At 34.9% G+C, this 229-nt stretch overlaps 1 protein-coding gene across 1 annotated transcript in view; it reads right to left on the reverse strand.

Moving 5' to 3' along the window:
* Window positions 1-229, reverse strand: part of ankrd27 (ankyrin repeat domain 27 (VPS9 domain)) — a 35482-nt gene that overhangs the window by 18629 nt on the left and 16624 nt on the right.

Genomic DNA, 229 nt, shown 5'->3' on the forward strand with positions numbered 1-229 from the left:
ATGAAATAATAAACTTTTTTCATTACAAACAATAACAGAAGATGGAAATTATTTCCAAAACCTTGTAGCTATCTATGATTGTTTGATGCTAACGTTAGCTCAAAACGCCATTCAACTGACTTGAGCAACTGCCTTTGCTGTGTTTGATGCTAACTTGTAGCTAAGCTAGCAGTGAAACAACTTGGGTAAGTAGGTCCATTTTTACTGTGTTGACATTACAGAAGTCTCT

This window comes from Etheostoma spectabile, chromosome 8, assembly GCF_008692095.1.
Source record: "Etheostoma spectabile isolate EspeVRDwgs_2016 chromosome 8, UIUC_Espe_1.0, whole genome shotgun sequence".
Lineage (NCBI taxonomy): Eukaryota > Metazoa > Chordata > Actinopteri > Perciformes > Percidae > Etheostoma > Etheostoma spectabile.